At 42.6% G+C, this 27,915-nt stretch overlaps 1 long non-coding RNA gene across 2 annotated transcripts; it reads left to right on the top strand.

Annotated features, from left to right (window-relative positions):
• The first annotated feature begins 1,083 nt into the window (after positions 1-1,083).
• LOC111936054 (uncharacterized) lies at positions 1,084-27,616 on the top strand. 2 transcript variants are annotated; one of them, XR_015277238.1, is made up of 6 exons: positions 1,084-1,243; positions 2,987-3,096; positions 10,801-10,914; positions 17,174-17,337; positions 19,686-19,835; positions 22,124-27,616. It is a non-coding gene; the product is annotated as an uncharacterized LOC111936054 (long non-coding RNA). The 2 variants fall into 2 exon arrangements; XR_002868011.2 differs by lacking the exon at positions 10,801-10,914.
• The last annotated feature ends 299 nt before the right edge of the window (positions 27,617-27,915 follow it).

The raw sequence follows: 27,915 nt of genomic DNA on the forward strand, positions 1-27,915 counted from the left end.
CTCTCTGCAAAACTGCTACATGCACTTTTGTACCCATAAATTCCTCCAGTACTCCTGTTGACCTGGGTGCTACGGTTTCAGTCAAACCCTGGCTCCATGTCCAGGCACTTGGGGCCATCCCACATCCCCCAGATGAGTGTTTGGGTGCAGATACCCTCACTGGAGCCAAGCACTTCTCCTGTCAGAGATGAAATGCATCCTGAAGCGCCAGTTTGGTCTCTATGAACTGTGTGAGACTCCCTTTGGGACCAACACAGAAATGGATATTTCCAGTCTGAGAGCCATATCTGCTCAGGAGAGCCTTACTTTACACAAAGGGTCAGCCTTGGTGTTTCTGTCACTTCTTTTCATCAAAATGCTTGTTTTCTATCTATCGTAGGTATGTCATTCAAATCAATAGCAAACACTCTAATCTTATCTTTTAACCAAATATTAGCCATGCTTTCTATTTACAAGCCAACTTTAACTCACACTAACCCTTTTTCTGCATACAGGACTCCTATTCTAAGCCTTTTCTTTAAACCTGTTATTACTTCTGCCTTTTATGTCTAAACCCAGTACAGCAGCACAATTAACTGCTTTACTTAACATACAAGTTTATAAGTGATCTCCATGATACCACTGACATGAAGAAAGTAAGTGGGGTTAAACTGACTCTCATTACAAGCTGATCTTTGTGCAGTCTTTGGTTTGTAGAACTGGCAGCAGATGTGTATTGCAGAATTAAAAGTTATGAGAACCACCATGAGGACATAATGGTGAGATCAGATGAGAATGGGAGAATCCACACACGTCTTTAATCTCCATCAAGCCAAGATATTGTTTCTGCTTTGTTTTGTAGTTTAAAATAAATCCTCGATGACACTGTCACCGTCCCATTTTGTGGTCTTCATTTCCTCCTGATTATAAACAATAATCAGGTTTCCCTTTGGCAGGGCTGGGAGGCAGGGGAGTTCAAACTCTGCTGCTCACAGAGAGCAAGAACTGCTTTTCCCACTGCAGTGTTTCAGATCTCCAGCTCCCTGGACTGAGGCTGCTGTGATGGTGAGTTCATAAAGACACTGAGTGTTCAGAGGTTGTGTCACATTAGCCAGAAGTGCTCCATGATGAGGCCGAGGGAGAAATGCCCCCATGGCTTTGCAATCAGGGAACAGGCTGGGGATAAGTGCTGGTAAATGGCTGAAATGGTGACTTTCCCCTGCCCCACAGAACACAGCTTTGTCAAAGTGGAGCAGATAAACAGGTAAGTGAGCTAAATCTTGCTTCGCTCTGTGAAGAGCAGGAGTTTAACACAATTTTAAAAGTAGTAGCAGTGGCTGAGAGCGCGAGTGACTAATGCATGACTAAGGTTTCTACAGAAGTGAAGGTGAAGGTAATGCTCAGTTGTGCAGATTTATGAAGGCTGTGATCAGCAGCTATGCCAAAATGGAGCGACGAGTTTCAAAAAGCTCGAGAATAAGGCTGAATTCCAGGGCTGCAGGGCAGATACCATATCTGAGTGAGATTTGTAATAGCAATGCCAAGGACATGACAGAAAAAATAACACTTGAACCACCCACTCCCCTTCAGGAAGATTTCTGCTTTTGAAACTCCAAGTAATAGGCACCCAGGCAAGTACTGAAAGAATTCAGCACATGGAATAGCTGCCGAAGGAGCTGCAAGAAATCACCTTTGAAGAAGCAATACTGAAACTAGCAGTGAGATCTCTGGGTGGGGAAAGCAGGATGAAGAGATTAGAGAAAATGAAAAGTTTCCACCTGGTTTGTAAATATTAATGTGAAGAACTCAGCACAGCGGTGTCTTGTGAGCACCTTCTTTAGCACCCTCTTTTCAGTAGGCTGCTGGAGATTTGCATTGCTAATGTGCTTGCAGGAAAGTTCTCCCAGGCTCCCAGGGAAAAGAGGCAGATGTAATCTTTCAGGGCAAGGCAATAAGGTGCTTGAGTAATTTTACCTTTGCATCCTAAACTGTGCATGTACTGGATGAGAAGCCTTGGGGTTTCTGGATGGAAAACACCTGAACTTAGCATTCATTAAAGAGAGCTGGTTTCTAACCACTGTATCCTCGATAAGTAGCACATCAGTAGGAGGGCAAAATAACAATTGCTCTAGGCTTGGAGACGCTTTTGCATTACTGCTACTCCAATTATTCCTTTTTTACACATGTTCAGCAGTCTCTCGCCTCTGTAATTACCACCCTGAACACTTTAGCTATTAGATACAGCTACTAGACTTTTAACAAGACATCATTACTTGCACTTGCTATCTTACAATTTAGCAACGTCTTTGAGACCAGTGTAACAGACTCACAGACCTGTGTATGGACTCATGCACATAAAAGCTGGCTGCAGACAGAGATTTTGCTAAGAAACAGAAAAGCAACCAAGGATAGAGCTGCAGAATGTGGAAGCTGAGGCACACTATGGCCTTGGTTTGAATATTCTAGTTAAAAGTTCTTTTTAATATCTGTACTGGGCAAAATTTCCCTTTCATTGAGAAATGGCGGCTGAGGATGAGAATGGCCAAATTAGAAAGCTTGCTGAAAGCCTGAAAGCCTCTGAGGTTTTATGGGATGTCAGATGTGAGGGCAGCTGTGTGTCAGCTGTCCTTAAACACCTAAGGGAAGGGGAAAGGCATGTTGTGAAGGTTTGCCTTTGCCCAGCTTTCCCTCTGTTTGGCAATTTATTTCCTGTGCTCTTGTGATGGTGCAGAATACTAAAAAGAGGTAATTTTTTGTAAATTCAGGCAAGCAGGAGCACGGTGGGCTAGGTTACCTGATTAGCTGGTGGATTTTCTCTGCTAACCCCAGGTGGCCAGGCAGAGCAGGCATTTAAAAACTCATCCATCTCTTGTCTTACTGTCTTTGATTTTGCATAATTAAAAGTGAATTACTTGCTGTATTTTTAATATATGCAGTGAAAATGCATGAAAAGCTAAAAATTTACAGCAATCCAGTAATTCATGTCATGTCCCATTCGGAATTACAGCTTTCCAGTCCCAGCTCAAACACCAAGGATTTCCTGCCACCATAAAGCTGTAATTGCTGAATTAATAACAGCAGGTTTTGGAGAGAGACTGCACAGACTCTCTGACCCAGGTAATAGAAATACTCATGTTAAAGTGAATTTGATACATGTGACTTAATCTATTTCATATTAGGCTCAAATAGTGAAAATCATTGCTGTCTTTGCCACAGGATGTTATGAGAACCACAGCAAGGTGTTTAACTTAAGGTAGCTGTGTTGCTAAGCCAGTTGGGACTAGAAATCAAATTTCAGGTACAAGCCAGGCTAGTTCCTTTTACCAGTGAACTTGAACTCTAAATCTGTTTGTCTGCTCAGCACTTCTGGGAGGTGGAATTCTCCACCCAGCTGCAAAAGCATGAACAGGATACAAAGGTAGATGGTGAAAAGCTTCTGCTAATGTTTCATTACTCCAGGATTTTATTATCAGCTACTGAAAAACCCCAACTTCCTCCTCACCTTCCAGTTTGGAAATAAATCCTTCTGCTGCTGCTCTTTGCAAACTGTGATATCTGCTGTCTCCCACAGCCATGACACTCATCAGGACTGGGATGAAGGGAATGATGTATCTAAACAGAATGATCAGAAGTTAACTGAAATGGCATGATCTGAATGAAAGGTCCCTTTCCCCCCCTTTGGTCCTTGTTGCAGCGGTCTGGGTTTTTTTAAGGGTTACTATGGTATTGGAGGAAGCTGGTGATCAATTTGCTGTGAATTCCTCAAGCTGAGACCCTGATGCAGCAGCCATTTGAACCCAAGTGTCTTTACATTTATTTCAGTAGGTTTTGTAATTCTTGGTCACTGCTATAATCTGGTTCGAGCTGTTAGAGATCAGTTGGCCCATGTCAAAGATCTGCTTGTACTGTGGGATTGATTTAGTGAACAGCTATTCATGTTGCAATGTTCAACTGCAGCAAAAGACAAGATTTATGAGCAATCAGAAACTGAACTTCTCAGCTCAGGATAATATCCTGTGCTGGGGGTGTTTGAAATGGTCTCATTGAGATTGTATGGACATTGTGGATAAAATGAACTGGCAGCTTCCAGGGCTGGCAATCTGGTTCCTTTCGTAAGAATTACCATCATTAATTAAAATCTCTTTTTCTGTCTAATTATTTCAGCTCTAATTCTCTTGCAGGTTCATAAATAGTATCATTCTGTTGTCCTGGAAAAAAGTTCATTTTTCTCCTTTTCGTTGTCTTTGTCACTGCCCTCAATTCTCTGCCCTCTCATGGCTTAAGGTAATTAAACTTCCACAGTCTGGTCACCTCTCTAAAATATTCAAATATAATCAGAGACATTTTTATGTTTCTTTTGTGGGCAAAACTCCACGAGAGCCTTGAACAAAAAGGATGTGCTTTTATCTTCTGCAAATATCAGGAGGTGAGGGGCCAGGGATCCCAGAGTGTTTCCACTCTGGTTCACTGTTACCCAGACCCTGTGCTACCAAGTTACAGTTCTAAGGGCAAACATTTCAAGCCTTATAGCTTGTAGGGATTGTGAAAGGTATTTAACCTCATCTGTGTAATTGTCTCCTTGCCATTTAACATTGAGATTACAGCATTTACTGCTGGATGTTGATAATTCTCTCAGCTGAACTTTTGTATCCAGCAAACGATTTTTGCAGAATGTTCTTGTGAAAGATACTGAAATTTGTACATGCAGAGTAGCTTGGGCTCACTCATGTTAATGGAGAGGAGAAAAGTCTCCCCAAAGGCAGGTATGTAAAGCAATATTACCCAAAAGGCCTGAGGATTCTGAGCAGAATAAGCATAAATGATGGTTAAGGCAGAAGATCCTGCTTTGGGCAGCTTGAGGTTGAAGTAGGGAGGATCACTTCTGGCTGTCAGCAAGGGGATGGTTTTTATCAGTTCACTATGAGATCTGCCCTTCCTGTGCATGTTTACCCTGCTGGCTGATGTTTTCTTGAGTTTTTCTTTATGAAGTGTCAAGTTTTGGTATAAGAAAATATCAAGCGCAGCTAAAGGTCAAAGAAAATCATGAATGAAATTCCACAAACTGATATTCAGCAAAGAACAAACAGTAATGTCGGAGGGTAATTCTAATTTACATAAATGCTCTCCCTGGATCAGAGGCCATCGATGCCCTCAGGAGGAGCTCCTGTGCTTTCCTCCTGGAGATGCAGGTCTACCAGCCAAGACAAGAAGTTTAGAACATGATTGGGATGTCCACTAATTTCATCATTAAAACAGAAGGTGGTACCTGAATCGTTGCAATGATTTGGAAATTTTTCTGCATGCTTTTAGTTTAAGAAAAAAAAGAAAATTCAACTCCTTCCTCAAAAAATGCAGATGTGCCAATGATACCAGGTATCTGTGGGGGTTTCTGCTCAGCAGCAGCTTGGCTGACACCAGAGAACAAGCAGTAGACAAAGATTGCTGCTCCAGCTGGTTTTTTTGTTTGTTAGGTTACACGATGAGGGAAAACAAAATCAGGGTCTATTGCCTGTTTTAAGCACAGAGGAGAAGTTCCATCTGTGGAACAGCTCACAGGCTGGGGGGATCTGTCAGACCTGCCCTTCTGACCAGCAGTTCATGCCAGTATTGAATTCCTGCTTGGTCCAGAGTGCAAAGTCTTTGTGGTTTCACAGCCAAGGCAGTTTCAGTCGTTTATGGTACATTTACAGCAGGACTTTCAGTAGCAACACTTCTAATGGCTGTGAGGCCCTGAATCAATGGTGTCTATCAAACCAGCTGAATTCTGCTTAGAAGCAATTAGTTCTGTGAGCTGCAAAGACAACAGGATTTCCAGAGCCAGTGTCCTGCATTTATCTCTGGATAAGTGGAGAGCTGTTTGTCTGCTTACCAAGGTGCCTATTTCACAAAATTTGTAGGAATGTTAATACCTTGACTACACGTGGTTATACTTATTCAGAGAGGCTTTGTGACCACATAAAACTTAAGAAAGCATAAAAGAAATCAGTTTTCTTGGATATTTGCAGTGCTGGCTGTATAAGAAAGGAGTGGCAGAAGGAAAAATGCATGTCCACAGATCACAGACAGAAAAGTAGGTGTTTTGAAATACTTTGATGGTGACACAAATGTTGTCTCCTCTCCAGTGTCTGGGCTTTTGAAAGCTCACTAGGCAGCAAAATGAAATGTTTTACAGTTTTGTCAAGCACAGCACAGCCACTGATATTATACTTGCAATTTCATGACCTGGTAAACAGATACCTTTGTGCTTAAGGGTCTAAATGTCAGCGGTGTAGAAAACTGATGATTATGCTGCTTTGTGAAATAGGAACTTCTTCATGAGAAATATATCGCACCTGGAGCAGCATCACTTGATATTTGCCCTTGTAAAGCATGACCTTGTGCCCAGTGCTTTCAGTGAGATAAAGAGTGAAGGGAGCTGGTGGGACAGCTGAGCTGGAGATATGTTTATCTCCTGCAGCATGGGCTGTATAGAATATGTGTTGCCTCTTTGAATGCAGTGATTCAGCACCACAAGCCAGTATTGGATTCTTGTCTTGGACCAGAGTACAAACATTCTGGGTCCCAATACAATTTCAGCCAAAGCCTGACATTTTTCTATAAGAAAAACTTTCAGGAACATCCCTCTTTGGGCTTTGGCTCTGAAATGATGGTGTCTATCAAACCAGTTGATGAGTTTCCTTGATGGCTGCATCAAACTACCTGCAAGTCCTGTAGATTTGGTGTAGCTAATTTTACAAATTAATCAGAGATAGGACAACATGGCTGTGGGAGAAGGGAGCCCCTGGCTGTGAGTTTCCACAGAAATCCTTTTGCTTTCAGCAGGGAATGGTAGCTCTGTGCTATTCTCACAGTGTCTTATCTAATGTGTTATTGACGCCATTGCATTTGCTTTCAAACACAGTCATTAGAACATTTAATTTGCAGCAGCTGTAATTTATATTTGTAATTTTGTCTAAGATCAATAAAGGAAACTGAAGAGATTTATAGTCCCAGTTTCAACTAAGATAAATTGAAACAGACTCTGTTTCCCTGAAAAGCTTTATTTAACCAGCATTTTAAAAGAATGAAATGAATTAGATGAGATATTTGCATGCAAGCGTGGGTAAATAATCCCTTGTGTCTGAAAGAAATATTGGAAAGGGTGAACATGGTCAGTGTGTTCTTCTCTGAAATACAAATAAACTCCCAGGAAATGTTACCTTAGTGTAGGATCTAATGGGAGTCAAGGAAACATTTCCAAATGCTTCTTAGCAGCAGCAGTCGATAAATATCCTTGAGATCTGTTGTATTAATGCTGCATAATAAGCCTGTAGCTGCATGTTTTAAATACTGTCAGGATCAGTCTGAGAGTGGAAAGTAAGACCCTGAAAGCACAGCTCTGCCTTAGTTTACAGCAATCCTTGAACGTGGATTGCAGAAATGTGTTAATAATTTTTGAAAAGTCTGTATTCATTTATGAAATATTCATGTTCCAAGCACTGCCTCATGCCTGGGAAGAGGTGCCTCTCCCATACTGCAATTAGCTGAGGGATTATGCTGAGCGGAAGAGACGTGAGCAGTGTCAGGCCTGCTCAGGGCTGTGGTAGTTTCAAGAAGAGTCTGACAGAGGGAAGGCAGGAATTCCTAATGAACCTTTCTCCTTCTGCACAGCAGCAGGACAGGGTACCAGAGCAGTGCCAAGAGATCTGAGGGCTGGGACTGAGGGATATCCCTGCACCTGGCCCAGGACAGGGCACAGTTCAGCAGCTGCTGGCTGTGCTCATCCCTTCTGCTCTGAAGCCTTTTAAAGGTGCCCTGGGGGAAGGCAGTATATTCATTCTCCACCCTCTGTTAATTTGGTTTATGCCTAACTCAGCTGCCTGTTGCCAACAGGCTGCTGGTAGTGCTGTGCCAGGGCACGTGTTCCTCCACTCTGCCATGCAGCCAGGCTTGACATTCCTGCAGCTTCACTTCATACTCATGTGATCACATCATACTGAAGGAAAAGATAATCTGTGGCATGAAGGAGAAAGTTCCACAATAAGACCTTGCCTTTCTCCACTGGGCAGTTGTTTGCTTGTTTTTTGGGTTTTTTTTTTGTATAGGTTTTTAAATATGGTGGTTTGACTTGGAGTTTTGCCAAACTGCTGCACCCTTTGTGGGCTTCATTCATGTGCCCCAAGGCCTCACGTGTCTCAGAGCTCCTGGATGTGTGGTGTTGCTGGAGCAGCTCACCTTTCCCCTGTCAGTCAGGAAAGATGCTACCACCTGGCACATTCTGCAGGCATTTATCCCTGAGGGGAGCAATCCAGGCTGGAAAGTGGTGAAACTAATCTGGGCTATTCTTAGGTTGCTGAAGTGGGTGAGTGTAGAAAAGATCCCCATTTTCTACACTTCCATTTGTCTCCTCCCATAAAGGGTAGAGAGAAATCCAGAGAAGGACCTGCCCCATCTGTGTGTGTGCTGCACTTCATGAGAGGATTTGTTTAATAATGCTAACTGTAAAGGCAGCTCCATACTGTTCTCATTTCTGTTCTTGTGGCTGGTTGCTTGAATTCAATTAATTTAATATGTTTTTAATAGTGCAGCGCTGCCATCTCTACAGTACCTTGTAAACAACAATTTTTGCTCTAAGCAGTCAACCAACACCCTGTGTCTAGTCATCACAGGGGCTGAATGTCACCACTATGATCTTGGACTTAATGTGACTAATGTCTGAACTGCAACAAAGTGTGCTATACTGGCCACCAGATTGTACAAGGCAAAATGATTTCTATTCATACAACTGCCATTTGTAACAGCTGTACATATGTTGAAAGAATTACCAGATATGCCATCAAGGGATTATGGTGCTAGGGCCAGAACAGAGAGAGAGAATCTGTGGAGGAAGACAGACCTTCTTCTGAGGTCCTTCTCTTGCAAATAACACAGGTGGAAACGTGTCAGGGGAAAAAGAAGCTGAGAGTGAAGGCTCAGCATCACATGGTGAATTTAATAGGAGAACTGAGTGGTAGCCTGTAATCTTGGACCACTGCTAGGCTTACATCATTATCCTGTTCATCCAAACAAAGCTGTGGCACGCTGCAGCCCCAGGTGCTTTGTTTATTGTGTGCAATCGGTTCAACTTGTCATTTCACCTACACTTTCTATTACCCAGTGTTTTCCTTAGAAGCTTCTAACAAACGATTCAGGTGAAAGATTTCTTGAAATGAATAGCTATTTGTGAGTCAGTGCATGGTATTGGATTTCACCTGCCGTGTGTTTTGGAAGAGAGAAATTTAGAAGGAACAATAGATAGATTTAAATGACTGGTGGGTTAGTTTGAGGACTTGCCAGTCCCATGTAATGTCTCTGTATCTTGTTGTCAGCCTGCTCTGTGCTCAAGCTTGCAGGGCTACAGCCTGCAAGCAGGCAGGCAGGATGGTGCAGGCAGGATGGTGGTCTGCAGTGGTCTTGTCACTAATGAGACTGAGGGGGTGGATTTCCTTCCAGTATTGTTATTTATGCTTAGTGTCTGTGCTCTCCCATGTGGGAGTGCAAGGAGGGATCTTCTGCTAAGGAGGGCTTGTTTCTACCCCTCTACCAAGCTTCAGAAGGGAAGCTTTTAATCCACACTGCAACACAGCCAAAGTCTCTGTAGTGTCTTCTCCACTGCATTGCACCTCTGAATTTGGGGGTTGTGGGATGGTATGACTGAGGAAAACATCCCCAAATGTAACACCTCACTAAGATGGCTTTTTCTAAGGGCTTTCACTGGTGGGTGAACACTGGGCTGACCTGAGGCGTGCAGCCCAGCAGTTCAACCCTGCAAACACCAGTGCTGGGAGTCACAGCTGCAGTCCAGAGCCCTCCACACCTTCACACCCCTCTCCAGTGGGCAGGGTGGGACAGGGAGAGTGGAGATCCATCTCCATGCCTGGGGTGAACAAATGAGAGAAAGGGATGTTTAAGAGACGTATGCCATTAAGCCAGCATTTCAAGTTGCTACATAATAGGCAGCATTGTGAAGCTCTTCCAGGGAGAAAGCTTCAGGTGGTAGCTCTCTCTGTGCCTCCCTGCTGTGAGTCATTGTGAACTCAGGTTCAGAGGAATTGGTACCAAGGAAAAAGCATTGAGATAATAACCTTGAAAAATCAGAGGAGAGAAAGGGAGGGGGGAGAGGAGGGAAAAATTTATTCCCTGAAAGGAGCAGAACTGCCTCACCCTAAAAGCATTCTGTAAATCATGGAACCAGGCTTCCCAGAGATCTGCCTTTATCAAAGGCATCATCCTCTGAGGGTGGAGAGATGTGTGCTTTGGGATTTAAGGACTGTCCATATGGTGTCATGCAGCCTTAGCCAGTGGTTGGTATGCTGCCAGTTTGCAAACCAACTCATCAAGGCAATGAAAAGGTTTTTAAATCTTATGCTTGCAATTATAAGGAACAATAGTTTGTAGCGCCTCGGGAGAAATAGTGTGCTGTGATTGCCTTTCTCTAAGCATGCAGGCCTCTGGTGTTAAGAACACTAACATCTATTCAAGCATGTTTTACCTTTCTGAGAGCCATAGACAATGCCATGTTGTGTGGGAATTTTGTGGTGTTTGCTAGCTGCTGGGCCTTCTTTTCTTGGAGATAAACATGCATTGTGTTATTAAGAAAAAACCTTCAAGTTGCTGTTCTGATTTATATTCCCTTCTACACTGGTGCATGGATTTATTGTTTGTTAAGGGCTGACAGCCCTGGAAACCTAAGCTCTCTATTTATCCACAGACTGAAATTCCTCTCTCTGTAGAGGGGATGCCAAAGGCACTAATTGTCAATGATGCTGTTGTGCACACAAAAAATCCTCTCTCTATTTCCAGCCAAAATAATTTTGCCATGTGAGGGAGAACTCCTGAAATGGAAGCAGATTTGGAGAATATGTCTGACAAAGACAATGGGGTTCAGCTTGGGAATGTAGGCAAGCCCAGGAGAAGGTGAGGAAAAGCATGGTGTGCTGTCAGGTAGGAGCTTGCTCCACATGATTCATCTCTCCTATTCTTACACAGTCAAAAAATGATGGTGAGCCTATTGCTGTTATTCCAAGGACACAAAGAAAGAGGAAGAGAGAGATTTTGCAACAATAAAAATGCTTTTCTCATCTTGCACATTGATTTTAAATGTGGTCTTGACATATGACTGCATCACAACTTGCAAAAATGAGAATATGGAGAAGCGACCGACTGGTTACTGCCAGCCTATAAAGAATAATGTTGAAAGGCTTTTTTATTTACACATTTCTTTCTGTAAAAAGAAGGTGATGTTAGGGAGAAAAACTAAATTTAAAAAAATCCTGAAGTATTATCTCCTCTGTTGCATTCTTTTAACAAAATAAGCTGCATCTTCCTGCCTTAGAAATCTCTGAAATCCCAGAGAGCAGGAAGCTCCCAGTTAATCTGAGGGAAAATGGTAGCTTTGGCCCAGTGTTTGTTTTGCAGGGCATCTACTTCAGGAACACAAAAGCAAATTTATTTTAATTATATCAATTTATGTTCATTAAAAAGTCTTCTCCATAACTAACCCTGGTATTAAATTGCTTTGTATCTCTTCCTAATTCACTCACACAATGTTTATTCAATTTAATTGACAGTAAGGGTGAATTTATAGGACTATAATTCACACTTCTGGTGAAAGGAAAAAACAAGGTGGAACTATATTATTTGCTGCAAAAGTGAAGTAGGGAGATTCATCAGAGCAAACTGTATATACAATTTTAATAGTTTCCCTCATCAGGGTCTCTTAATAGGGTTTCTTTTGCAATTACTTTAGGCCATTTGGAACTGCTTATTGTGAGAAGTTGCCAAACAATACTGAAATAAATCCAAATATTAGAGGAGTTTTTAAGTGCATAACCTGTTCACTTCTTTCTTTTTTGATACCCCTTTCTCTGGAATAAAAATACTGAATTTCCAAAAGATCTCCATTTCCTGGAGAGCCCCTCTGGGTCACAAGTAAGGAAGGTGCCTCCAGCTAAACTGTTGGTAATTGTTGCTTAGCTTTTCTTGGCACAGGCCTGTGGAAAAATCTGCAGATAACTTGATATCAAAGGGCAAAACCCCACCACCCTTCCTGCTGGAGGAGCTTTTGGTGTGTGGAGCTGACACACCCAAGCACTGGTTTTGCCAGACCCCACATCAGAGAGTTCCTCTGAGAAACCTCTCAGAAAAGGCTGAAATCAGAGTTTCCAAGTGGCTCTGATCTTCCCAAGGGGTGTCCAACCAACTGCAGTCCTGGCAGTCTGGGGGCTTTTGAGCAGAAGGGATTTCTGTGGGAAGTGAATCCCCACAAATTCAGGAGTAAAGTGGGATCTGACCACATGACCCACATGTGGGGAAGCAGTCTGTGTTTAAGGTATGGGGTTTTAAGAAATTGCTGTGTTGCCAGCTGAGTAGAGTACATTTGATATTACATTCTTGTGCTATAATAAATCAAGGTAATATGGTGCTAAGAATTAGTAAGTGGAGTTTATTTGTCCAGGCAATCACCCTGCAGTATAAAAATGAAAGGCACTGATGAACTATGGCCTCACTGTGTGAAGATTTTACAATATCATGATTACTATCAGATCTCAATAACTTCCAGTGATGTGTAAGTAGCATCAACAATTGCTATCACACAATTTCATTGGGCTTTCAGATAAGTATCTAGAAGTAGAACCAGGTTTTAGAGGTATAAAGAATGCAATTACCATTTTAATATCTCTGCACAGGGAACAGGAAGATTAATTTTTGTAGGTCTATTTCTGAGATTTTTTTCACAGGTTGGGAGAGATATGTAAAAAGCTGGCAACAATACACTAGAAATAAATTAAGTGCTGCTGATAGCTAATTAAAGCAACACAACCAGATAGCAGAATTACTGGAAAAATCAAAATCTCTCGTGCCTTAAAATCATGTGGTACTTGTGATTGGGTTTTCAAGAAGAAAGAGGAGAAATTTTGATATTGTTGGCTCTCGTTTCTTAATGAATTCTAAACCAACATTTTCAAAGCAAGGCTATGTCTCAGAAGTCCAGAGACCAGAAAAAAAAAAAAAAAGAAAAAAAATTCTTTCTTCCCCTTTAGGCTATATTTATTGTTATAACACTTGTGAGTGTATTTATTGTTACCTGTCAATTCCTGTGTTGTAATATGTGGCTACAGTGTATTTCATAGCTTAATTCTGGGCTCATTCACTGCTTCCTGACCAAGCCTTTAGAGTTGGTCCAATAGAAAATACACTCGGTTCCAAAGCAGTTGGATACGTGCCTACTTTATTGAGATCCAGTTTAAGAAAAGAGTTAGAAGCTGGCAAACCTACCAGAGAGCTGGCCTTCTTCTGGGGAGGAGCAGGAGTTTTTTTGGCACAGAATCAGCAGGAGATTTGCTGTAAGCTGCTGGTGACCTTCTGTGCACCTTCAAAACTCGATCTGACCTGAGCAGCGGCAGCTGACCTACGTCTGGGGGGCCAATGTATGGTCCAAATCAAGATGGACTGGATAACTGTGATTAGGATGATGTCCCTGCAGTGAGCTGCCAGATGCTGCATGGGGTGGTGAGGTGGTGAAACAACAAACGAGATCAGCAGGAGGAGCGCACACAAACCCTGGACAGGGCACGTCCCACCTTCCTTCCCCGTCTCTGAAGCATTAGAGATATTGAGCTTATATTTTAGACTGGAGATAAGGTATGGAAAATCCATGGCTTTCAGATCTTGCTACAAATTAATCCATTCACCAGGCAGAAGGTTTTAAAGTGGGTTCAATCTCGAGGCGTCACATGGATCTCTGCAAGCAAGAGCAGAGTCACAGCACGCCGCGCCTCTGACAGCTCCCTGCGCCAGCAACGGGCAGGTGGCACATTTTAATGGCTCATTAGTGTCCCTGGCCACATTTCTGTGAGTGCAAGGAACATTGGTGTCCCCTGCAGAGTATTTCTGGGGGGTTTAGAGCCAGAGGTGTTGAGATTGTTACGAGTATCGTATAGAATTTTCTGGTTTGTGGGATGTGGGGTGAGAGGGAAGCAGAAATATGCAAAATTCGTATACTTGGGGAGCTCCAGAATATATAGCTGTGTTGACCTCTACTGGGCTTGTCTAGGGGTAATACGAAGGCCACAAACTCCTTGCTGCAAAAACCTTAAAACTATAAAATCACACAGCTGAATGAAGTCCTTTGATACGTGGGCATACAAGAAATCTCAGTGACTTTAAAGCAGCCTCACTCAAATGTCTGTCCTCATAGAGTTAGATTTATGATCACTCCATTGACGTCTGTTTTAAAATATAATTTAATGAAATAGAATTAGTCTGTGGCTAGTGAAGGAAAGTAAGGAACTTCCTCCCTCTGTTTTCCTTTCAGTGAAGAGGACAGCACCTTCCTGTTTCCCAGTGATTATGACCCATGACTTGAAATGATATTTCTTGACACCCTTTTCCTGCTGCTGCTTTTCCCATAAGCGTCAATATTAGATGTTCAAGAAGAAAACCATTTCAACAACACAAAGTTTTCTAAAATCAGGAAAAGATGTGGGTTTTTTTTCTCCCAAGAACTGCTGATGACTTCAGAACACTTCAGTGATTCTTTTCAATGCATGTATGTGAGTTTTGCAGAAGTTTATTCCAGAGCAGGTGCACCCAGGGGTTAAGAGATGCTGTGTGAGAGTCCAGAACCACAACACACATCACTTCTGGGCAGCCACCCACACCTGCATCCCCACGGGGATCACCCCAGGTGCTCTGGTGTAAAATCTGTCAGAGCCCAGGCCCTGCCTTGGCTGTGCCAGGGAGGAGCAGCCACACCATCAGGATAACTGTGTGGGATGTGTTCTCCGTGAAATGTCCTAACTCTGCAGAGACAACTCTTCCTGTGGGTTGCCATCCTGCCTTGACATTTGGAAGTGTTTAACTCTGAAGTCTCACAGTGAATTCTCCTCTCTGCTGGTGCTGCTGATGAGCTGCTTTCTGCACAGCTCTGCACCTCCATGAATTTTCTGGGAGTTGGATTTTAGTGATCAGTAAGAGCTCCCTGCAGGATTGACAGCCACTGGCTCCTTACAGACCCCACATTTACCTGTGCACTGGGGTTAGGAGCTGCCCCAACCCTGCAAGGCAAGGAGGGGCTGGTCAGAGCCACAGACTTTGGTGTGACCTTGGGTAAATCTCTTAGCAGCCCTCCCTGTCACCTGGAAAACAGAAACAATTCCATCCTCCAGCCCTACAGAGGGTTACTGATAAATGACTCTTCCTTTTGGAGAGCACTTGAATTTCACTTAGTCTTATTAACACAATTAGCTAAAGTGCCTGGTCAAAAAGCTGATGAGTATCCCATTTTTTAATAGAATTATGTAGTTTGGTGGTGCTGAGCACTGTGCAGGTCACTCCAGTCACTTGCACAGAACAAGATGAGCTGGTTTTAGCTGCTTACACCACAACCAGAGACACACGTACTGGGTATACTCAGAAGGTCTTTATTTTTTTTTTAAAAAAGCATGTGGAAAACTACAAATGGAAGAGAAGTACATCTATAGTTTCTATTTAATTCCAACAGACCTTTGAATCCCAAAACCCCTCACTGGTTTTGGGGTTTTTGATCATGACATGGATCAGCATTATCACTGGGGATTTCCAACTGGCACACTGGAGATACAAATGAAAAATTCTCTTGCCAACTGTGTTTTACTTTTTAGCTTCATAAGAGGTTGTGCTTTAGAGAGAACTTTGACTTATTACTAAACCAGAAATTTTTTTAATTAAAAGAAAAAAAAAAAAGGGGGAGAGGGAGAGGGGGAAAAATGCTTAGAAAATTCTTTCAAAACGAAATATTACTTTCTCTGTGACTGTTTCTGTGGGCCTCTTTCATGTCCACGTTCTCTGGATGTTTCAGCAGAGTGTGAGGCTGGCAAGGAGGATGGGAGAGCAGTTCTTGGTTCTGCCCCACCTTGCACAGGTCTGTGCTGGAGCCACGTGTGAGTGAGGCTGGCCAGGCCCATCTCTGGCTAATCAGGAGGGAAAAATGTGACACATCTGAGATGAATCAGCAGGGAAGAGCAAATTTTGACAGTTATGCCAAAGTAATTTGAATTAGACAAAGCTTTGATGACTACTAAGCTGAACTTGATATCCTGGTGGGAGGAGATTTTCTTGTTATATGTACATTTAATAATTCTTTACTCTGGGCAGAAATAAGGAAAAAATGTCTTTCTGACAGACCCATATGTTTGATTCTGAATTCCCAAGGAATGCAGAGAACTAACCAGGCAAAATCCTGAGGAAGTAGCACCAAACTGGGGCTTTTATTGCTTGATTACTTCTTTATTACTTAGGTGTCTGTTTGTGTGGAAAAGGTTTATTTTTGAAAAGAAGTTCCAAGTCCTTACTCACATTGCAACCTGTAAAAAACACAACTTAGAAAACGAGGGGCAAATCTTCAAATGATGCAAGGGATTTGTTGCATATTTATGCATCCATTTGTTGCACTGAATGTGTGGAGGTTCTGCCTCAGGTGGATGTAAATGCAGTAATAATCTGTGAGGAAAGTCAAGGCAGAGGAGGCAAAGCACATTTTTAATTTACACACCTATGTGCTCGTGGCAGGTGTTAAAACTGCCATCACCAGTTTCAGAAGGGAAAACACAAAAGATATGGGAGGATGTCTGGCATGATCAGTTTTAAGTCATGCACTTGAAAATGATACAATGTGAAGTGAGGAGTTTTAATGCCGAGAGTTTCATACTTCAGCAAGAATGCTCCGACCCTGCTGATGAGCTGACATTTGCGGTCAGTTATTTCCCAGAGGTACTGGCAGTTTTATAATTAGGCCCTCAGTTAGCAATGCCTTTCTGCTCCTGCCTCACCCCACCACAGATCTGCAGTGCTGAGGGTTTCAGGTGTGGGTGTGATGTTTGACTCGCTGACCAGAAGTAACTGGAGCAAAGGAAGGGCTGGGATTAGTGTGAGCCTGTTTTTTTAGCACTGAGGATTTTTGAATCATGCTTCCACTTCAGCAGGATCTCCAGGGTCATGAAGTGTTCATTACATGAGTGGGAAGATGTATGCTTGCAAGAAGTCTTTTGTCACCCTGGGGTAAAGCAGGACCACGTTGCCTGGGGCACAACAGGAATGGCCTCCCTCATTCCCACCGTGCCAAGAGCACTCGGGGGAGCAGCCAGAACTGCTGGCCAAGAAATGTTCTCATCTTTTAACATTTTCATTGTTTCAGATATTTTCCTGAGAGCAAATGACTTGTCTGGAGTGAAGCCTTCCATTCCAGTGCCACAGAGCTGAGTGATGAGATCTAAAGCACAGCTTTGCTGGCGCTGTGTCACTCCTCTCCAGCACTGAGAGCAAGCAGTGGCCACAAAGCCTGGAGGTGACCTCATCAAGGTGACTTTTCCCTCTGCTCACCATTAAAAATGCTCTTTCCTGACACATTCTCAGTATCTTCTTCAATGAAAAGATGAAGTTTTCTCACAGATATTTCTTACTCTTCAATATGACTTTCCCCTCAGTGGGATATGGCAGACCTGGGCTTTACTGTCACCATCAGAGATCAGGTCATATGTACAGGATCAGAAAGTGCCACCTTGGTAAAGCTTATAATAAGCAGAAAGAAGGGGGGAAGAAAATGGAAATAGTGAACTATATCCATTGTTTTCACATCATAGTAAGTTTTGAGAAATACTAAACAAAAAAAGCATTTTGTTTTTTTTTTTCTCTCAAATAGTTTGTCAAGTTATGGCAAATTGTGAGTGTGCAGAGATAAATTATTGGAACATTCTGTTTGCATTTGCATGCATAGATATACATATAAATATAAACATGTGTATAAGTGAACTTGTGCACATGTAAGCAGGTAAATAATGTATGTGTTTGTGTGGCTGTATATACACACATACATATACATATGAATACACCCAAGAAAGTGATTTTGCAAAACCTTTCTTTCTGTTGTTTAACAATACTGAAATGCTGGCATTCAACAACCTAAATCCTCAAACATGTTGGAGAAACGTAGATTTTAATGGTGTTAAATGAACCATTTAGCACAGAGGGCCTCTCACCTTCAGTGGCACACTCTCAAAATGAAATCCAGTGTTCAGATACAATAATAAAAAGAAGAAAAACAATATTACCTGTTTAAAGAGAATATAAAAATCCAATTAAGTTCTGAATTTTAATTTGCTTGCAAGCATGGGTTTGTTGCTCTATGAAAAGAATGAAAATGTAAATGACATTTCTGTGTGTTATCTACATAATCCAGAGGCTAAAATATCCTGTCACGCTTATTTTGTCTAGAGATGATAAAACTAAACAGTTTTAACTGAATTTCCTGTAAATGGGCAACTAATCAAAAATGAACATCTTTATATTCTGATCTTTCATTAATTTATGTACAAATGCTGCTATAAAGAGATTAGCTTCTGCAGCGGAGAGCGCCTGGTGCCTGGCAGTGTCGGGCTGTGGCACTCGGAGAGCTGTGGGTGGCAGAAGCTGGAGCCAGCACTCCCTGCCAAGCTGTGAGCTCTGGGGCAGCTCTGAGTCCTGGCCCAGGTGGCAGTGGCCAAAGTCACCCTGAGCACTGTGCCCAGGGTCACTCGGCCCTGGGGGTCACTCCTGGCCATTTGCTGGAATGTCTGACAGGAAGGGCTGGCAGGATGGGAAGGTGGTGACCTGGGGGTGCAGGGGAGTGTGGCACGAGTGAATCTGTTCCAGCCGTGCCTGGGGCAGTAACAGGGCAGCAAACTCTGCTTCCCATCACAGCTGGATATTCCTGCCTTCCCTTCTTCCTTTAGATTTGCTTTATTTGGACTAAACAACATAGAAAAAACATATCTGTGCCTAGACTGTAAGTATCCAAATTGGCAATTAACTTGTGTCTGCATAAGGCTGTCATCCACTAGCCTGGCCTAGAAAAGAGAATATCCTAGTGGGGAAAAAAACCCCAAAATATACTTGAACACCTCCATGCCTCTGCAGCCTGGGGTCATCCAGCCATGCCACACCCTGTACCCATGCTCTCACTCCCCAAGGAGCATTGTGCAGAATAAATCAGCACAACTTCAGACACTGAGAACGCAGCCAAGTGAGATGGTTTGTGTTCTTTATATTGGTGTTTCATATATTGCCAGGGAAAGATATTTCACAAATTGCTAATTGAGTAGCAAGGAACAAACCTGTGCAAGTGGTACCTGCAGAGGATGAGGTGCTACATTAAGGCTGATGTAAGTCAGGTTACTCTCAGAGAGTACTCTTTGTGTGATTTATAAGGATAATTTTAACTGGCAAAAGGTTTAATGTCCAAATCCACATTATTTGAATAGACTTTTGTGCCTAATGGTGGGATTAAAGATTCAAACAAAGGAGTCTGTTGGGTGTTGATCAAGAATGAAAATTCCTGGCATCTCAATTTTTAAGTACCAACCTCTGTAATGATGGGTGCCCAGTCTGAAAGGTGCCCAGCCCTCCAGTGATGGAAATCTGCTCCTTCTGAAACAATCAGAGAAGCTGCTTATAGGATCTCCAGGTTTGGATATCAGACACAGAATAAATTGTTAAATTGTTCTTGTGAGCCAAAATGGTACAGAAAACAGGGCTGTAAAACTACCAGATCCAACAGGTGATAGGAAGCAGCTTTGTCTGTTCTTCCTCTTTTTTACAAGCTGTATGCTGTGCTCCTGGCCTTTAATCTCACCACAGATTCTGACCCCCTTGAACTGTTCATTATTTCACAGCTCCATGGCAGAGATTTGGAAGAGCATCACCTGAGCCCAGATCCTTCTGTGCTTCACAAAGTTGTGCACCCATTCTGCGTTCCTCCAAGTTCAGAAAGGTGGCAATTTTTTGACTCTTCATGTCCTGTAAAATAATTAAAGGACAGCCAGGTAAGTTTTAGATGGAAGTAAAAACTAATCTTGCCTTTTTTTTATATTTGTATAGAGAATTAAAAAATATTATTTATACTGTCTACAGTCCTAGAGCATGGCTGTTGTTCAAAGCTGTGTTTGTGAAAATGAAAATAATTATAAGTGGATGCAGAGATGGAAAACACTCTTAATGGGACAAAGCTAATGCTGCATGGTTTTAACCTTGTTTCATTTAAAGCCTCAAAACCATCTCAGGGCCTCATTCAGTTTCTTACAGGCAATTTGTTATGCAAGAAACATCACCTTCAGCATCTTGTATGAAACCACCAGGTGTTGTTCAGCCCTTTCATGTTAGCCTCCTTCATGCCTCTTCAAAGGCAGCATGTGAAAATTACCCACACGAGTTTGCAAACATACTATAAACGTGTTTCCATACTCATAAAAATAAAATTACAAAAATCTGAAAAGCTTTGATGATGCAGACAGAATTTTCCCCAGTACTTGGGTGTTTTTGTTCCTGCACACGCTCCCCAGGAGTGATGCATCGCAGCAAACCCCAGCAGGTGCAGTCAGCAAAGCTGCTTTGCAAGCACTTGGCTTGCTGTTTGTACTCCTGGAATTTAGGAACTTGAGCATGCCCTTATTTTAAAAGCCAAGCACTAAATTCAATCAGCAAACGATTAAAGAGTGCCAGTGCATTCTGATACAGCTAAAAAAAAAGATAAAAATTTCATCTCAAACGAGTTATTTGTGCTTGGATATTGAATTCCCAAGAAGGGGTGATAGTTATTTGTTATAATTCTGTGGAGATGGAGTACATGATTCTGAGCAGCACAGCGGTAGAACAGGCCTGATTACTGAACTCCATTCTATTCAAACCAACTCAGTTTGCCAAAAAAATATTGTTTGCTAAGAATAATGTTTGTGCTGGCTGGGCTGTTACTCCTCCTGGAGTTTTGGGGCATGCCAAGTTGCACAGTGCAGATTTTGGCACGACCCGAGGTCCTGCAGGAAGGACAGGCTGCAGTGCGTCTGCTGGAGCAAAACCCAGAGACCAGCCCCAGCAGACAGCTCTGGAAACTGGGGCTCCACTGGAAACTGGGAGGGCAAGAGCTTTTAAAAGCCACAGGGGATGTCTGTGTCAAAACCAGCTCGTGGCACCATGCTGGCTCTGTAACTTGCTGGTTCTGGTCCATTCCTTGCCAGCTCCTGGATCCACATCTCTGCCTGCAGGGACAGAGGTTCTGTTGCCTCTGTGTGCACTTGCAGAGGGAAAGGAGCTGGGGTGAGACAGAGGTACTGCCACCCCAGCCCTCCTGTTAGCCCAGGCCTGAGCAGGCTGTCTGGGATGTCTCTGTCATAATCTCTGTTTCATGCTGACCTCAGACCCTGCAGCCAAGGTGTGAGTTCCCTGCTGATGGAGATGTCACTCCCCTGCCTTTTGATGTCATGCTGGGCACTTGACAAATTTTGAATGTTCTCAGCCAGTAAAGCCTGATTTCAGTCATGGATTTTAATGATATTATGCAATAAACTCTAAAGTAAATAGATATGAAAATCTATGCTTGATCTTCCATTCCCTCTCAAGTGCCTGAGACAGTTTCAGGCCCAGTGGCTGAAGTTAAGTTAAATTAAGCACTGTTGAAATGAAGAGTAGGCAGGGAACTGCTTCCCTTTTGCAGTCCTGGCAGTGCAATTCCCTGTGTGAGGGGAAATCCTTTTCAATGTCAGAGAAACTGTTGGCTTTGAAATCTCCATCATCTGTGTTATCTCCTTTAATCTATCCATCCATTCCTTTTGCACCGGAGTTTCAGTGTCACAGTACACCCTCCCAGTCCAATTCAGGTGTTAAATTTTCAATATCAGTTTCTGAGTTCTGATATGGGTTTCTGGTTTCTTTTAACTGCTTTTTTTTTTTTTTTTAAAGAAGCTGGGGTTAGATTCATGTATACTGCAATGCATTCAAATATAAAGCACAGATTACCTGTCTCTAATCACAGTGATGTTTTTGATAAGAAAACACAGAGGTAACTGTAATATTCATCCAGCTGGAGAAATCTGAAGTCTTTGGTGCTCCTTAGATTTGCACCATTTCAGGACTAAATGCTGTGAGCATCTATTTATGTGAAGACAGAGGGTAATTACAGGAAATGCATTTTTTCACATAAATATATACTTTTTTATGCCACTTCAATCTATTTTCAGTTTAACTATATCATTTTACTACATAAGCAGAACTTTTGGAATTTAAGAGTCTCATAACTACCTGATCCTAATATACCTAAAAATGTGTTTGCAACTTTCAGCTTAACACTGTGTGACTTCAATCCCAGCATTAAGCTCACCTGTCTCAGAGCTCAGCATCTCCCTAGGTGAGCACAAGCTGACACAGTTTTATCTTTTGTGAAGAACCCTTATTTTTCCTTACCAACCAGAGAGTGAGAGGCAGGCTGCCCACAGAAGTTGTGATCAGAAATGGATGTGTCAGCTGTTATCACCGAACTTGCAGGGATGTAATCATAGCTGCTTCTGTGTGCCAGAAGAAATTGGAATGTTTACAGCTTTTCTGCGCAGCAGGAAGGGAACAATCACAAGTGAAATACAAACGTTCAGTCACATGGAAAAATACATGCAAAAAGCACAGAAGTGTGCACAGGCATGTGCTCACACTCAGGAAAGAGGATGCTAAAGGGAACAAGCAGAAAATGCGTTTGCAGGTAGAAAATGTGACCAAAGAAGAAGAACCTTTGGGAGCAGAGGACAAGGTGAGTGTCTGCAGAGAAGTGATGGCAGCAGCCTTTCTGTTCCAGGGCTGAGCACAAGGATGTGAGGGTGAGTCCACTCCAACACTTCTGGGTCTGGGCTGGGGAGAAACTGCACACACTCTATGCTGGACACTCATTATTGAGACAAAGCCAGCAGGAAGGTTTTGTGTTGATGGAGAAACACTCCACAGTATTTGCAAATTCTAAGAAGAACAAACTACTCAGAATCACCGGTATGTTCAGTGAAATTGATGCTGCAAGCAGGACAAAAGGGTCTAAAATGGAGACAGAAATTTTCTAAGGGGTTATAGCAGGTGTGGGAATGGCCTTTAGGCTCTGTGTCTTCCTGCCACTATCCTTTCTGCCAGTTCACTTATCTCCTTCTCTCTTTTTGTTTCTGAAATTGTGTGACCTCCTGTGCATCCTCACATGGTCTGACCAAGTCCTATCCCCTCATGTCCACAGCAAGTTCCTGCACTTCTTCTGACAATGAGGGTAGACTGAATTGTTCAGTTTTATTCCTGCTACTATTATTTTGTCTATATGCTTTTTGGGAAGTCAATGCTCAAAGGAGCAACCTGTCTATCTCTGGCTTACACACAGTTCCAGCTGAACAGCACTAGGCTTCCAGCAGAAGGATTGAAAGAACAAAGAAAAAGGTTCATTTAATTTACCTTGAGGGATAGTTCATTTTTCAAATACAGACAATTTGAAAAACACAGAGCACTATGCCAGTACCTTAGTCACTCTCAAAAACAAAATAAAGTCTTTCTTGGTAGGAAAATAAATGTCACTGATGTGTACATTTGCATCCAGCAGCAATTCTGAAACTAATTTCATAGTAATTGATAAGCTGCTATGTTGCTTTATTATGAGCATTGAAGCTTTAAACATTCCTGTCCAGGCCAGACTTGGCCTGACACCAAAGTGGTCATTTGCCATGTACCCTTCAGGCTGCACCCAGCAGGCTGAACAGAAAGCAGAGCTGGCACCAAGCTTAAACATTGATGTTCACTGCTGGCTGAATACAGTTCAGAATATTATGGGCCAGAAGTCCTGACGTACACAGGGCTGCTTAATGAAACCAAAAACTGACCTGGACAATATGAAACCATTCATCAGATTAGAAAAGAAATTGCCCGTCAAGCAAGAGGCCATTAAGTAGCTGATAAATGGATGTTTCTGTGAGTGGGATTTCAGGATGCTAAATTTAAACAAATATTTTCTTTTCTGAGTGATGCTGATAAGTATCTTCATTACGTATGTAAGTGGCTGTGGGAATAGCCATCCCAGGAAGGTGCATAGTGGTTTATCTGTTAGAAGGCTGTGCCTGGGTAGGCTTCATTCAGGTGCATGTGGTAACTTATTTTTAAATGCAGAACTCCTGTCAGCTGAGGTGTGGTGGGTTATTTCCACTGTCTGTTCTCCCAGTACACAGCCCCTGATGGCTGCTGGTGCTGCAGGGCTCTGTGTGCTCAGTGCCTGACTGTGCAGTTCAGTCTGTGTCTGCAGTACTGCTCTGCCCACTTAGGGCTCCTGTGGGGCAATTCACCTGTTTATTCTCCTCCTTCTGCTGGGAACTTCTACCTGGGGCTAACTTCTGCCAGAGGCTCTCGTTATTCTTTCTACCTGGACATGCCAGACTCCCCACCAGCAAAGCCTCCTGCTGGTGAACTCATCCTTTCGTGTTGTGAGGTGGCTTCAGTGACATCCCACTGCAATTACAGTGACAGCCCAGGTGAGTTTAGGCTGGGATGGAAACAGCCCTGGGCCACTCTCTGCAGTCTTTGCTTGAGAGAGCCCAAAGTGAAGGACAGAGAGGTTTTGTCCTTGCAGGACACAGAAGGACACTTGTGTGTTGGGCTTTGCCAGACGCCACTCAAAGCGCTTCCCCTTGGCTCCTGCTCTGAACCAGCCCCAGGAGGAGGCTGCTTCTCCTTAGGAACCCCAGGAGAGGCTTTGGGAACCTTCCTGGTCAAATCTGACTTCAGCAACAGGGACTTTGTTGCTAAAAAATGACGTCTATGAAGCCCTGCCTGCAACCTGGAGCAGTGTAAGAGTGACCAGTGGGGTTTTGTCACATTTGCAAAGCTCCCTTCATCAGTTCATGCAGTTTCTCTTCAACTTAGCAGATCCTTTTCAGCTTTCTGCAGCAAGCAGGTGTCTCTCTATATTTCCAGTCTGTGAACTTCAAGAAATCCTAAAATAATTTGTCATTTTATAAATAAGTTATACAAGCTGCCACTACAAATCTGTCACCACGCAGACAGATGCAAACATGCGCAGTATGAGCTGATGCTGAGATCAGAATAAAGGCCATCTAAAAGCAATTACACTTCCAGGTATTAGGCAAACACAATTATTTAAATTGCTAGTCAAAAACAGTTGATAAAATAGATAATTAAAAAAGATTGACCTAAAGCTGATTTTAAATTATTCTGTAACATGCACATAACTTATATAATTGCTCTCTCATGACCCAGCCTCCATTAAAAAGAAATTTCACCTAGGAAAAAAATTACATATGCAGTGCACGGTGATTAAAATAAATACTTATTCTCCTGAATGCTGGAAATTATGTGAGAAACTGCATTAAAAAGTAGGAACAAATTAGCCCTGCATTGAAGACCGTAGTGTGGTCTGTCATTTTAATAAATCACACTCAGGTGTTACTAAAATAGAACATATGACAATGCATTAGCCCACAGAAATAGTAGCTGACCTAACATATGTAGATATATAAAAATTAAGCTGAAAAAAAGACAGAATAAGATCATGGAATCATTTAGTTTGATAAAGGCCTTTAAGATTATGGAGTCCACCACTAAGCCAGTGCTGCCAGGCAGATGCTGAGATAATGGGGGCTTTGTTATTGAGAGTAAAGAGGCTCCTAAATGACAGTGGGGGTCCTGCCATGAGCACTGAGCTGGGGGGACAGCAGCTGCTGTGGAGGGATTGCACTCACACTGCAGCAGGCAGAGAAGAGGCAAAGAGCAGCAAGAACTGCAGCACAGGCAGGTTAAAGGCCAGGTTTCCAAATATATTTAGTGCATCTTGATGAGGAAGGTGGGAACCTTGGAGGAGTCTCAGATGCTCTTTGTGACCAGCTGGGGTCACCCAAAGGTGAAAAGCAAGTGTGTAGGCCTGAGGCCAAATTCCTGTCCTCAGTGCTGGATGTGTGGCCACCTGACTGAGCTGGACACAGCTGGGATCAGCAGCTGGAGAAGAAAAGCAGTTCTTTATCTAATTTTGCAATTAGCACCCCTCCCTGCCTCATGTGCCACAGGAATGGCTCACAAACACGGTTTGTTTGTGCAATGCTCTTGTAAAAGAAGAAAATCTTACACTGCCTCTGTTGTAAGATGATGATTCTGAGTTACCTTTTAATGTCTAGATGCCCAGCTGGAGCAAAGAAACTGTTGAGACACTGGAACCACAGCACCTTATACCCAGCTCTGTTGCTTTTGATCTTCTTCATTTTGGTTGATGCTTTTGGCCAAATAAAAGCACTGACAACAATACCATCAAATGAAAAATAAGTGAATTTTGACCTATGCCTACGATTTGCAGAAACTGTTTGAAGACATGACCAGCACCAAAGGACATTTCTTGAGGAAAATCCTGCAAGACTCACATTTTAATAGCATGTAGCTCTGCTGGTCTCATTGCAGAAACATGAGAGCTTTCAATTTAAAATGCTCTCCTGCACATGAAGTACTTCTCCAAACCTGTCACTTCTCAGGAGGCCCTTTTTCAGGCAGTCTGCATTTTAAAATGAGCAGTTATGACAGTTTTCACTGCAAAAGGGGACAAATTAGTGAAAGCAGAATATATAGGAACTGGGTTACAGTAACAGCTAAACAACAGCAACCTGCTCCTGGGAAATAACTGGCTTGGATTTTTACAGTGACCATCCATAGGAAGAAAAGAAAGTCATGTAGGACTAAACAAGCTTGCCAGCTTTGTGCCTAAAGTAATGAGCTACAAAATGGCACATGCTGAGATCATTAATCCTGAATTTATTGACAAGTTTGAAACCCTGGGTAGATAATTGTTAGAAATTCAGCTGACAGTGCAGACTGCTTCCTTGTCTATAGTATTTTGAAGCCCTCTGCAATTTTAGATATGTTTGTTTTCCTGTGATGTCTCTGAGAGGGTGAAGAGGATCCCATTTTTGGGGATGGGATATTGAAGCTCACAGGCAGATATGCTGGAAAATGACTTGAAACCAAATTTTCACTGTCTGACCTCCATGCCCCTTCCTCCCCCTTTGCAGACCACTGCACTTGCAGAGTGGACACAGCTAATTTCATATTGCAGGTTTTTTACATGAATTCAAGGCTCAGTCTGTGACTTACTGAGTACCACTAGAATGGAATGGTTAGGAAGGAGCTTTTTTACTAATCTGCTTTTAGAGTCCAATTTTCACATCTGAGTCTTATGATAGGAGATCAAAGTCCCTCATTAGGAGACTGAATCCAATATTTAATACACTTAATGCCACTTTATATACTCACAAGATAGGCTGGTTTCTGTATAAAACAACATTCGAGCTCCTTGTGACACTTAATGAAGGGACAGAAGGGGTGTTTTAAGCCCTCATTTTCCATGCTGTTACATGGTGGTGGAGCAGGACTGACTTCAGTAGTTAGCATGTCATACAAGCAGCCTGTCAAAAGTAGGATCAGTCTCCTCTGCTTGCCATGAGGGGATACAGAAGTATCCTTATTAATGCATGTGTCTTTCAAAAACTGCTGTGATATCCTGCATTCCAACATCTTTGGAACATCCTGGATTTGGGGAATGTCAAAACTCAGGATTTGAGTGCACACTGTTGCTCTGTAAATGGTATTGGAACTGATTAACCTATCAATCTCTATTATCCAGCTACTGGAAACAAGACACATACTTCTCCTGGGGATTTACCTGGAGTGAGATCAAAAGGAAGCTGCTTTCTCCCCTTCCTGCATAAAGGTTCAAAATTTGTTTTGACTAGGGATGTTGAAAATAAATAAATATATCATGTGACCTGAATAACTCAAGCGATTCCCTCGTGATTAAGGCGGGAAGTGTTTGAAACATGAAAAGTTGCACCCGTGTTCAAATGAGAGAGGTCCTGGTTAATTATTTAGAGCAGCCGAAAGCTCATCAAAAATTTAATCAAGATATATTTCTCTATGATTGTGCAGGCAGCACAGTGTGCAGAAATGGAGGCTTTAACTCTGTTAAATGAAACCCTTGAGTTTTCACCTCCCAGCTTTCCATTCCTGGCTGGGGCAGGAGCGGGGGTAGGGAAATGCATCCTTTTCTCCCCTCTTCCCCAAGCTCCTACA

This window comes from Cyanistes caeruleus, chromosome 17 (assembly GCF_971803275.1).
Source record: "Cyanistes caeruleus chromosome 17, bCyaCae1.hap1.1, whole genome shotgun sequence".
NCBI classification, from domain to species: Eukaryota; Metazoa; Chordata; class Aves; order Passeriformes; family Paridae; genus Cyanistes; species Cyanistes caeruleus.